Source organism: Chiroxiphia lanceolata, chromosome 6 (assembly GCF_009829145.1).
Source record: "Chiroxiphia lanceolata isolate bChiLan1 chromosome 6, bChiLan1.pri, whole genome shotgun sequence".
Classification (NCBI taxonomy): domain Eukaryota; kingdom Metazoa; phylum Chordata; class Aves; order Passeriformes; family Pipridae; genus Chiroxiphia; species Chiroxiphia lanceolata.
The window spans coordinates 9,538,245-9,550,762 of NC_045642.1; the positions used below are offsets into that span (position 1 = coordinate 9,538,245).

At 40.2% G+C, this 12,518-nt stretch overlaps 1 long non-coding RNA gene across 1 annotated transcript in view; it reads right to left on the reverse strand.

Moving 5' to 3' along the window:
- LOC116788907 overlaps positions 1 to 12,518 on the reverse strand; it is a 41,479-nt gene that overhangs the window by 4,363 nt on the left and 24,598 nt on the right. The window lies entirely within an intron of this gene.

Here is a 12,518-nt window from a genome sequence, read left to right on the forward strand (position 1 = left end):
GATTTGAAATTTAAAACTAGAAAAATAGTGGTAGCAGTAGGAGAAACACCACACTCAGAAACCGTGGAACTTCTTTTGGTGAACTTACTCACTTCTGTAGACCCACATGCCTGTGAGAGCAAAACAAGATATTGAGGGCCCACGAGCACTGAGTATAAGATTAGCATTTGCAACTAACTCATCTGAGGCATATTCTTTTGTCTGAATTTCACTTAATGCTATTGGTGGTACCTATCAGGGACAATGTATTGTTGAAGATGCTACTGTGGTTCTAATATAATATTTGATGTTGATTTAAGACCATCACCCTTAGTGCCACGTGCAGTTTCCTGACAATATATTTATGACACGTGAGTAACACTGGAAGACAGAAGTTGAATATCAAGGAGAGCAACACCCTGCCTGTCTCTTATGCTCTGCTTCCTTAAGCATCTGCTACTGGCCATGCTTAGGGTAACATTGAGAAAAGACAATATTGGCTCATTTGGCAGTCATTATTATCTTCACTAATATCCACTGAGCAGATTTACAGCAGTTGAGCAATGTAATCTGTTCATGGTACATGGTTGCAAGATGCCACTGATGCTGAGACACCCCTGTTAAGATTAATTTCTCACCAAGCAATGAACTATATGAATTCTAACAGTGAAAAATGCTTTGTTCAGATAGGTTGCACTCAACTGAGCCACATACTAGAGAGCTGCTTAAATTCACTTTAACATTAGCCATATTAGACCAGAAGATGATATTTTTGGCCACACAATAAACTTAAACTCCATCAAATGCACTGTTGTGACTCTCGCTGCCATGAATTTATTTTTTTTAGTTGATGGTCTATTTTTTTAATTGATAGTCTATGATTTAATTGTAGCTGTAATATTGCTACAATATTGCTGCAACCTCCAACAGGACTCAACCCTTAAGGCAGAGTGATCAGGTCTTTAGGCTCCCAAGGATACAATGTTTTGGGGCAGAATTTAAGGACATATTGAACATTTGTCAAGTGTTTCTGGTCTCACCATTCAGTCCTAAGCAGACAGCAGGATGCTCAGAAATCCTAAACACTGTAACAAACACACACTAGCTATGGCACTTCCCAGAAGATTCAAATCTAATGCTTTTACTGTAGCAATGGTTTGCAAATGCACAAACAAATCCAGCAAACTCCATGTATGCTGGAGTTGGAAAAAGTGTCTAGTTTTCCCATGAAGATTAAGTAGAGGTTTTCTACTGCAGCCTGAATCTGTCAGGCTCACTGTTTGAAGCCCTAATAACATGGATATATACCTCTATCCAGGCAGAGACAAAAGATCCCCCACCTAAGAATATCAATCTAAATGCAAGTCCTTACTCTAACAGAAGGACTCAGCAGTAATTCTGAACTGTGATCTCATTTTGGAGAAGTCTAAATATCCAGTAACCTGGCAATTAAGGCACCCACACTGGTGTTGACAGACCTGATTTCAGTCCTCAGTCTGGTTGATCGCTTGCTTTAGTCTTAATTCTTTCTCCCATTGTCCATGGGAGTGGCCTTGCCAGCAGGCTGCCATACACCCTGAGTGCCACTCTTCTGGAATCTCCTACTTGCACTCTTTCACTCTATATAATAAATCCTTAAGAACTGGGATGTAGATGAGAGACAGAATGTGGATTAGAAAATACATCTCTCCTTCTAACTAGCATCTTCCTAGGGGAGAAAACCAATCCCACTCTCTTAAGGAGAGAAGTACCTTTCTGCTGTTGGGGGCGTAAATTACATTTGTCTCTGGTTTTGGCAGGACCAACTAGTGGGATTAAACTTGAATGTGTTGCTTAGGGAGCCAGGGTTTCCAGTCAGGAGCTGAAGCCGTTGGATGCCTGAAAGTCAACACCTTTGCAAACCCCATTCAGATGGGGCTGGTGAACTTTGGGGCTTAAGAGCAGAAGAAATCAAACTGGGCATTTCTTCTGTGAGACATTTTAATAGCTGCTCTTATTCGAGAGTGGCTCAGAGACTCCAGCCTTTGGCCATTCCCTGGATCTGACATTCAGGGTACATTTGGAATTTAAACTTTTTTTTTTCTTTTTACTCCTGCTTAATTCGAGACTTTTTTTTTTTTGCCCAAACTATTATGACATAAAGTACTATTTTGCACTGTGAGTTTCCCTGATATTATATCAGCTGCATTTAGCTTAACTATTTCTATTATTAAACATCTTTATATTCTGTGGTATTTCATGGAAACAACAACTGTAGCACTTGGCTCCATTAATTTTGCCTGAAGGGCAGCAATCCATTTGGTTGGCAGAATTTGAAATAAATCAAGACTCTGCATTATCTTAAAGATACTAATCTTTTCTTTCATTTCATCCATGTGCCATTCTTATGTCGTCATTCCCTTATCTTCCTTTTATCTTACTAGGCTGTGTGCTACAATCTCTTGGAACCTCTTAGAATCACAGAAAGATTTTAGTTGGAAGGGACCTCATCTTCTCTGACCCCCACTGAAAGCAGAGGCAACTGCTGGGTTTGACCAACTTAAAAAAATCTGTTTGCTCTGGCTGCAACCCGCCCTCCTTCTGCTACTCTAATTTATACTGGTCTGATCTATTTTTTCTGTAAGTGCTTATGCATAACAAAGGAGCTGTAGTTGTTTTGGAATTAACCAAAGGACACTCTCAGCGTAGTGTTTGCGTGTTTCATTTTGTTCTTTGCTGTGGTGTGTAGGTGGTGAGTGCTCATGTTCTTCTGTGAACAAAGGCTCGTGTACAACCTGTACACTGAGGGCTCTATAATTTCTAAACCCTGTGTTGCAATGCAGGTAAGTGCACACAGCGCTGATTTTGGACAAAATACATTACAGAGATATTGAAATTAATACTCAATCCAAGTATTGCAAAACAAGAAAGCTCAGAAAAAAAAAAAAACAAACCAAAACAAGCTGTGTCAGGATAGAGCAGCACAGCTCTGGCTGGCAGTGGTGACACCAGGCAGAAATCGTGGGAGTGGCAGGTAATGACACTTTAGGGTTTGTGATCTCTGGCTAAATTTCATATAGTACCATGAAATGCCTGTCTGTTACATGACTGATGGGGGGAGGATAAGGATGCACACAGTTCTCAAAGCGTAGCAGCGTCACTGACCTGGTGACTTTTTTACCAGGATCAAATGCTTGTCAGAGTGAGCAGACTATCAGCTGGATATGTGGAGAGTCACGGGCAGATCAATATCTACTTCTTCCCCTTAGAAATACCATTAAATGGAACTGTGCCTCCAGTTCGAGTCACAGGCAGCCTTGTGCTGTCCTTGCACTCCCTCCTAGAGCCCTTTTCCCACTCCAAGGCCATACCCTGTCCCCCTGGGACTGCTGCTCAGGGCCTGCAGGAGGAGCAAAGACCCCTGAGCAGACTCCAGGCAGGGTAACAGACACATGTCCCAGGAGGAGGCAAAGCAGAGACATTTAGCTCAAGGTATAATATATTATAAACCACATGGCAAGCTGAAAAAGCTCTCTCTCTCATTGCCCAGCTAATTAGTTTGAGTGCAGTGCCATGAGGGTGCAGTGATACTGATTCCAGTTCTGGGGACAGCGCAGCTGCCTGGGCTATCTGATAGCTCAGTACTCTGGGGCAGGCACACAGTCAGTCACCTCGTAAGGGATGTTGGCCTGATTTTCTCCCTTCACATTTTTTAAGTCTGAAAAAAACCTAGCACTTCTGTCTGTCTTTTAATTGTAAATGCTGCAGCAGAAACAATCAAGAGTTGTACTCCTCTGCACAAAGTCAGATTTTCTCTTCCACATGACAGAATCTAGAAAAAAGTCATATGGCAGAGTTAGCTGTTCAGTCATGCTGGAGATAAAGGAACAGTGCTAGGCTTTCCCCACTGATCAAACTTGCTGCCTGCTGAACATACAGAAGGTTTGGCTGATTCTCAGTATTCCTAGCTGTGTGTAGATTGATGGTCTGGCCTTTGGGCTCACAAATACAGACATGAGGCTGCAGCACTCACCAGCTTCTCTATCTGTGTAGTCAGTGGACAGCAACTCTGAGGTCCAGCACAGTGCACATATTCAGCACAGACTTCTGAAACACTCTCCATGGTTTTCCCCTCACGTTGCTTTTAATGTTTTCTTTCCTACAGAGAGGTCCTTTCTAGAATTTTTTTACTAATGGCCAGTTGTCCAGAATGGTTATGAAAGCCTATTTCCAGTCTCATGCACCTAAAAGCTGACTGAAGATGTAAAAAGAAAACCCCTGTTTATCCTTCTTCTCTTGTTTATACATGTGAGACCCTCTTTTCAATATGAAAGAACTTATTTTTAGCCCTGCTCTAATGCAAAAGACTTTGAGTTTCATTTACAAGACTTCAGCTTCTTCAGGCTGAGAAATGTTTGGGGGTTGGTTATTGGGGCTTTTTTTTTCATTTTGTTTTGGCTTTCACATATCATATGCAACATACAGTTTCACTCCTCTTTCATCTAAGTTCTTCAGTCTTCTCTTGGGACAACTGGCAGTTGCTCTTTGTCCCAGACATCACAGTATTTCTTCAGGGGTGTTCCCATCCAGTCAAAGGTGTTATTGCTTGTTGTTTTTATGTTACTTTTTGGCAGGCTAATCTTGCTCATAGTTTATGTCTGGGGCCACAGCCTATTTCCCCATCAACTGCATTTGGTTTTGAAGTTCTGCAAGGACTTACCCTGTCACAGGGCATTCATTTTACAAGGACTGCTTTGCTAACCTTTCTTGTTAGTTCCTGATGCATTCATGGCTGGCTTTTATACTGCAGCCCACTGTGTTTGATTTGTGCAGCCTTATCCTTCAGCACAGAGTCAGCCTCACTTAGCAGAATTTACCAGCTTGCCCAAATGACCAGCCCTTACAATTTCATTTACTCCAGTTTCTGGAATAATCTCACCACACACATTAGCATTCTCTGTCCTTTCCTGAGCTGCTATCCTCAGTTTGTCTGGGATGTTACGTTGTTTCAGAGTTGTGTCTTTCTGTCTGAATTTCATAAATTCTTACATGCTTTCTCTTATTAAGTGCTGGACGCTGATTATTGCAGATGTTCTCTGCTAGTTCTTCAGACACATTTGGCATACCCTGGAGCTTTCTCTAGAATACTATATTGTTTATTAACCCGCTTCATTTGCAGGTCCTGAACCCTTTTTGATTGTGGTTTCCTCGTGAAAGGCAATATGGTGCTTCTGGGCTTCAGAGTCTGTCTTTTTATTCCCAAATTAGGCTATTTCTACTGCCTAGACAGTAGTGGAAGAGTTGTACTCAGATGCAATTTAAAGTTATATAATCTCAGCTGAATGTTGAAGAGTTCATCTTTCAAGTAATAAAATATTCATTTGCTCCCACCAACATTTTAAAACACATTAAATAAGCATTTAGAATGATTTTCCCATTTGTTAAAACTTGTGTTTAGAAACCCCACATCTGGATCATATTTGATCTGATGGCTTCTTTTAAAACTTTCACAGTGATGGCTCACCTGTGTGAAATGAAAATGCTGTGTTTTGAAAATGATTGTGATAATGATAATTTGATTTGAAGATATAAGAGTATTGTTGAAATATTTCAGATGACTGTTCATGTTAAATAAAGCACTATTTCCTTGAAACAAAGGATACTGTTCTTTGAGTGTGACAGAGCTCTCAAAAAGCTGTTACTTGGCACACTTGGTGAATCTTAAAGACATAATCTTGAGTGAAACCAGTAATTTTGTTCATAGAAGTATCTCATAAAACACATAAGAATATTCATCATTTCTCTAGAAGGAAAACATGTTTTTAGTAGCTCTTAACAAAAAAAATGGCTCAATAAAACGTTTGACCTAAAAATGTTATAAAATGTAACATTATAAAATCCATCTCTTATAAAATCCATGGAGATTTTCATTAAGGAAAGTTAGAAAAATGTCACAGGTCAGTTGTGTGGTAGAACTGGCATAGTCCACACTGAAGGAAGTATAGAGAAGCTAAGGCTGATTGTAGGTGTAAGGAAGAAGAGAGAGAGAGAGGCATTCTCAGTGTTTCCAAATGCAAAATGAAGGTGTACACATGCAACTCTGACACCGAGTGCCCTGGAGAGAGCAATTGATACTGAAGGCTCTAAACAATAAGAGAGCTCACAAAGTTGCTGAAACTTGTACATTTTTTAGACATTCAGGTTGTTGTATGAGGATAAGGAGGTTTTTGGTTCACAGAATGTTTCCTCTTTGGCTAAAGTTAAATCCTTCCATGATGGAAGAAGTGACAAAGTTAGGGAGGACTCAGATTCTTGTTTTCCTGGCAGGCTTAAAATGTTAGAAAATAAGAGTAAGCTGACTACTTCTGCCAAGAGCAGAAACATAAATATCAAAACTGAGTCAGAAAGAATCCTATATGCCATACCCAAAGCGACATTCCAGAGTCCAAACTGAAGGTCGCAGCAAAAACCATCAGCACATTTGGAACTTCATTAAGGTTTGCCAATAGTTTGATAAAAGTCAGGTCTTAGCTTTCTGATGTCTGGAAATCTATTCTCTTATTAAAAGCTCCAGACATAATTTCACAACTTGAACAATGATGGCATGTGACTTCTAGGTTTCCTCTGAAGAGTGTAGATCAAAAACAACTCCTGTTCAGCTCAGACCTCAGATGTCCATTTAGAAGTAGCAAGAGTTGTGATGATTTGGGGTGCAGCTACAGTAGCATTTTACTTCAGGTTAGCCATGCATTTCCAAAGTAAATCTTTTGATCCTCTTCAGTTTTCGTGCTTTGGTTCATGCAGTGGAGCAACCTCAAACTAGAAAGTTGCCCTGGGAGCCCTCCTAATGTGCCCCAAGAACTAACTCATGTACACGAATAGTACATGAGAGAAAAAGCATGAGATTCCTTTTGAGAATGTGTTGGTTTGCACACACTGGTTTCATTAGGGATATCTAAACAAACCAGCCTGAGTGGCCCTGCGTGTTGTGCATCCTACTGAGCCCTGCAGGTGTTAAGAGTGCACCTGCTATTGAAATATTGGTCTGTATTTGCAGTTATATTTCTTCTGATGCATAGTTTCCTTCACATTTATCTTAGTTCTCCCATCTTCAGGGTTAGCACACGGCCCACCACTAGCACAGATTACATTAGAGGAGCTCTGCAAGCAAAGTGGATGCCTCTACAGTGATAGCTTTAAACCTTAATTTCTTTGATCATACCTGCCCCCAGAATTATACAAGATTAAGATCAGTATGAAGGGCAGTAATTAACTGAATATCTTTGTCACATTGAACTTATGTGTGCGCTGAGTGCGCATTCAAGAATTTTAGTAGTATGACTTTAAATCTAAGGACTCTTGTGGAGATAGCAGGGCACCTGAGTTGGTTTTGCTCTGTGTGATCAAAACTGACCCTGTGTGTCCTCTCACACAAGACATGTATTTTTTTGTTCGCTGGTTCTGAGAAGTGACTCTTTTTGAAAACATTTGTTGTCTCCCAGCAAACAGTGAGAGTGATGGGCAGGTTTTGTCCAGAGAGCAGAAAAGTACTTTAATTCATTTTGCTCCATGCAATTTATTATGGACAAGAAGTCGTATACCTGATAGAGCTATCCACAGAAGGGAATACCATAGGTCATATCTGTGATGAGGCAGTGACAAGCAGAGCAAAATGTATGTTTTGTATTGTTACTGATGAAAAACTCAATGCCAATGACGATAAATGATGCTCTGAACTGCGCACTGATCACAGGAAAACAGAATCCAATGAAATGCCTACCCAAATATCTTTATGAGTCATGCTAAATGCCTGCTACTAACTTTGTTTCTCAAGGAAGTTACAAACCTCATTCTTAGAAGGGAGAAAAGAAATATCTTTCAATGCACAAAGCTGACTCAGTAAATGACGCACACCATAAAGCGTGTTCATACAACTCCTGACATGCTTTGTAGGCCTCAGCTCCTTCTTTCCCACTGCCTCTAAACCACCTTGTTGGCCTACCAGCAGCTAACTGCAAGAAACTGCCCCTGGCAACAAGAACCTCTGCCCTCACCTAGTGAAGTGTTGACATTTTGCACAATGTGATGCCTCAAGGCAAGAAGCTGGAGGAGCGACTCTGGTGTGAGGTTTGAGGTTTGCTCATTAATGTGTTCTGGCCGTCTGTGGCAGAGGGACGCACGGGCTCCCGTGTTTACTGTAATTTAAACCTTTAGGTCATTAACCCACCTGCATCTGGGTTATAGGTGTGAGCTTTGTACTTGCCTCAGACCTGCTCCCTTTGCAGGGAAGTGGATTACAGCTGCTGTATGATGGGCACTGGCCAGTTTTGATTGTGAGTGCAAGTGCAGCTGCACAATCAGCCTTCCAGTGTCATTTAATTCTCAGCTCTCCTCCCTTTCTCCCCACTTTCTCCCTCTGCACACTGTCTGCTTTGTTAGATTGGAACTATGTGACTGACATTTAACCTCCTACCCCCATGACATCTGTGTGAGCCCCTGCTGCAGCTCTGAGGACAGAGAGGACAGGAGGACAGAGAAGACAGTGGGGTTAATGAAACAGGAACCAGCCTTAGAGAAACCACAATGGTGGACAAACTCCAGCCTGGAACACAAGAGCGGTCACGCCAATGGATACCTTGGAATGATATTTTGAGGAGCAGTTTAGAGGCAAATCTGGGGAGCAGCATGGTCATCATCGTTTCAGTCATATAAGTGGTATCTGCCATCTTAGTTCTCCATGTAGGAAAAACTATTGAGGTATTTCTGAAAAATTATTTTTTATTAAATTACTGTTATGGAGGATACTGAAATGCCATGCTAAAGACATTCATGTTAAAAATAATTTAATCTGTGCCCCTTACTCCTAATAAAGTTTTCCAAAGGATTACTTCTTAGTTAATTATATCCATAATTCTACAGACAAAACTATATGAGATGTAGAAATATTTCAATAGATTTGTACCTTCCAGTTGATTTTTCTTTTCAAACAAAGAATTCAGGGTAATAGCTGCTCTGACATCAAAGTCGCTATTAAATATTAATATTGGAGTGTGGAATTTCACAATTCTATGTGCACTGATTTTCTGATATGTTTGAATCCTGAAAGATGAAAAAGAATTAATATGTTGAATTAAGGAGGTGTTTCTTATGTGTGTAAGAAGCATACGGGTTTTATCGTACAGTAGCTTTGTCTGGGACTTTGCTGGGAGTGCTTTTACAATTTTACTATGTTTAGATGATCTAGTATTTTAAATTATTGCGGGCAGAAAAATTGAGAGCAAAAGTCCTGGGACTGGACTCGATGATCCTTGTGGGTTCCATCCAACTCAGGATTTTCTGTGATGGTTCTATGACTCTGTTAAAAATGATTGGCTTGAGAAGTGGCTAATGGAGCAGATCCTAGAGAACAGAAGCGGAGATACTCCTAATGTCAGGTCATACAGAAAAAAATTCAATACTAGATCCATAGGGAAAAAATATTCTTGATCATTCCCTCTGTACAGCTTTATTAAGCAGGAGAGTCACATTAAGGTAAGAAAAGCAGCTGCTGAGTCATTCCTGTCAGGAAGCAATGCTTCATACAGTATTTTCTAGAATCCCTCACATTGCAATCTCCAAGTTTCAGTTTTCTTTTCTTTATTAACCGGGGTTAACACAAGCTGGAGCCTCAGTTGCTTTTGTCCAATGCATTTGTATGTTAAAGGGCACACTAAATGCCAGCTTTGCACAATTTACAGGTCTGATCTTGTGCTATCTGAAAATAGACTCTGCGTGTGGGAGCACTGACTGCTGCAAAAGAGTTTGACACCCTAATCTTCATCATGAGCAATTGGGTGTTCCATTTTACCTGGAACTGGAACAGCTGGTATGAACAGAGACCTAAACTCAAGGAGAGGAAGCGAAGGAATGAAGACTGGTGTTTTGCAATAGGGCTTACTCAAATGTGAGCCTGAGATGAAAGCAGCAAGGTGGACCCTGCATAATTGTCACTGCAGGGGACAGAGGACAAAAAAAAATAGTTTAGGATGGTTATTAAGTTACTACAAAAAGAAGGCAAAGCTACTCTTTCCCCAGGAGTCAGCTTAAATTTCAGACTTACCAGTGAGACAGTGCTGGCCTCCAAAATCTTCCTTTGTTTCATTTTTAACCAAAATGCTCCCGGGTGTGTCACAGCTGCATGTGGCAGAAGGAATAGGAAGTGAATGCTGGGACCAAGAGGCCCTCTTACTGATGAATGCCACCTCAGTTAGAGCTCTCTCTGGGTAGAATTGTGCAAGAGTTGCTTGTTGAAAGTAAAAATAAACCCAAAAGAGTGCACATCATTTATAAATTATGTAAAAACCTGCCTCCTGCTCAAAGACATTGTCAGAAATCTCTGAGAATTACCTCTATTTTCTGGCATAAAACTTGCACCACATGAAGGAGAATGCTGAGTAGAAACATGCATGCACAGATCCACACAAACCACAGCCAACAGTGGAGTTTGTTCTTGGAATGAAACTCTTGAGCTTCATGGTTAAAACGCCCAAGTTACAACCTAAGTCTTGTACGAGTTTGAGACACTCAGAGACCACACTTGTGCAGCCAGTAGTGGTGGGGACTGTGGGAGAGCAATTCCAGCACCAGAGCAGCTGTAGATACAGGGAGAAAAATGTGGAGGGTTGGCCTTGCTGTGACAATATGCAGCTTTCCCACTTCTCCAGGAAAAACAAGGCTTCTCAACTGGAAGGCCCTTGGCTGTGTTCCTACTCTGGGCTTATTCTCTGCTGTGAAGTAAAGCCTAGTCATGCTTCCTCCCTAGCAGGAATCCAGGAGGGACACTTTAGCCACATGGAAATCAGTAGCTGTTGTCTCTGTTCAAAAGTGCAAATGTTCCATCACCTACACACACCCACGCCCCGAGAACAGTTTTGAAGACTTTGGACAAAACAAGTAATCCCTTTGCTTTTGTTTTCCAGTTTGTAATGCTGGATGACCACCTGTTTGGAACTGATGCTATTTAACCATAAAGGTATTATTTAACAAATGTTCATTATATGGTTTAAAGTTTTCTGAATTTGCACTGTTTTATTAAATATTATGTGACTCCAGTACTGATTTTCCTAGAATTAACATCACTTCCTTAAACAATCTGAGGGATATCAGCTATATCTGAAATTACCATATGGTACACTCATATGCATTCTGGTAAGTTTTTTTTTTACTGGCTCTTATGATAGGGTTTATTTTGATTTTGAGAGAAATACTTTACTATTATTTATTAATTATGAAACTTGTAATGAAAAAGATAATGGAACTGTTTAATCTCAACGTGAGAGCACCATCTAGAGGCAAATAACATACCCTGTATCAGGCTCAGTGCACCCACAAGCGCAATAAACTGGCAAACTGCTTTGAATTTAATTAGAAAATACTCTGAGAAAATAATCTCAAACTTCTCTGTACTAAGGGAAATTTCTTTTTCCTACGCTGTTTATTATTGTGAAACGGAATAAACTGGTGTGAAATCTCCAGTGACTTGCAAAGAGAACGATTGAGAAATCAGCAATCAAAAAAAGTATGAGCATTTCAGGATGCCCATGGCTGAAAGAATAATGCGCTCAGTCCTTTGGGAGCATGATTACAGTTGCTCTGTGTGCTGAAAGGTAGGAAATATGTGTGTCTACATCTGAGACAGGTGTTAACACAAGGATTTCTTCAAGCAACAATCTGTATCAGTGATCTCCAATTAGCACCCACCTCAGTGCATTTAGCCAACAGTAAGCCATTCATTTCCATTTTGATAATTTTTGAGATTTCCTTTATATAGTTAATATCTGATAGAGGGTTATTGGAGTTGCTAAGTATCACATGGCATAGGCAAACCACTTGTAATCCCACATAAATTGTAGAGTACCCTGGTTTAAACAGCCATGAAATAAAATAAAGCAAGTTCCCTGTGTCCAGAACTTTGTATTTAGGAAGACTGGACACGTTTATGACTCCTTGGAGGATTTTGGTTTTTCACTGTAACACATCTTGGGTAATCTCCATCTTGTGCAAAGAATCACAAGATGCTACAATACAGGTAAGTGAGTGGAAAATTGTCTCTATATACTTCTGGTTTATGTTATAGGCAATGGGCCTGCTGTGTTAACAACTGTCAGAACCATAAGATTTTGAAGTTATTCCAAATATGCACAACTGTCATGGAAAGAGCAATTAGACAGGGGCAATAATACCAACTAAATAGTTTCTAAAAGCATCAGAAGGATGACTAGATTCCTAAATTACTGTGTAATATTGCAAAGTATATCTATATCTCTGTGATGGAAAAATCATGTTTGAATTCAGTTCTGCATCCTAGACCTAGGATATTTCCTGGTTTAGCAAATTTTCGTGAAGATACTCCTCTTTAGGTGTGGAGGAAATGCACAATGCTTAGATATCATAAAAAAAACCTGAAAAAATAATCATAAAATAGCTGTTACTTAGCAGTACATATTTTGCTTAACTATATAGCAGTTCCTCAGGTAATTATGACTTCTTTATAGGTACTTTTGGAGTTATGTTCAATATGC